We start from the raw sequence: 918 nt of genomic DNA, 5'->3' as shown, positions 1-918 counted from the left end.
AGGAGAAAACACAGCAGTACTAAGTTTTTATAAAAGTATCCCGGCTGGCAATAAATCAGGAAACGTCACTGTCTGGGTGGGACAGGGAAATAGAAGAACTACAAGTCCCAATATTTCTTTCGCAGAGCAGAATTCGTACTTCATGACTTTGTAGCTGAGTTTGGTTTTGTTTTGTTTTAAATTAGAGACGATATGTTTTATTTGGAGCTCCCAATCCTGAGTTCATTGAAACCATTTGGTAACCAAATGGCTTAAGCAGAAATACCTGCTTGGGTAATATTTATATAGAACATTTCATTTTTAGAAAAAACGTAACAGTCTCCAAGACGAGAGAGGGAGCGAGGCTCAGAAATGACCATGACAAACTGAATTATCCACCCCATTTTCTGAGTGATATTCAGTGAAGCCAAACTAGATGCCTTGCGTGTGAAAGAGATGCTGGTTTGATCTGCAACCAGATATAAACCAACATCAGAAAAAAAGAAAAAGAAAAAGAAAAAGAAAGAAAGAAAATGGTACAAAGAAAACAACAGAGGAAGTCTAGCAATGGCAGGGTCATTTTGTCTGTTAACTTCTCATTTTGCCTAATGAATTTTTTCTTCTGGATCACGTTTTAGGTCTTGGCAGATGTTATTTAGGGCGAGAACCCATGGGCTAAAATCCTCACTTCTTGTTACCCCACGGAGCGACACTGGGGGAGAGAAGGCTGGTTGATTCAGGACTGAGGACTGCGTGAACAACTGAGGAAGAAGCAGACAGAGTTACGACGTGGGCAGAATTTCAATGCTGACATATAGTTTAACCCAAAGGGGTACAGGCACCCGAAGAACCTCTGCAGGAGACTACTGGAATGAAGAATCTTCTAACCTGAGCACTAATGACCTGGCTGACCCAGCGGGACAGGACTTTGTGACACAG

The sequence above is a fragment of the Panthera leo genome, chromosome D3, assembly GCF_018350215.1.
Source record: "Panthera leo isolate Ple1 chromosome D3, P.leo_Ple1_pat1.1, whole genome shotgun sequence".
In the NCBI taxonomy this organism is placed as follows: domain Eukaryota; kingdom Metazoa; phylum Chordata; class Mammalia; order Carnivora; family Felidae; genus Panthera; species Panthera leo.
The sequence above is the reverse complement of the archived record's forward strand: the minus strand, read 5'-3'. Positions refer to the sequence as shown.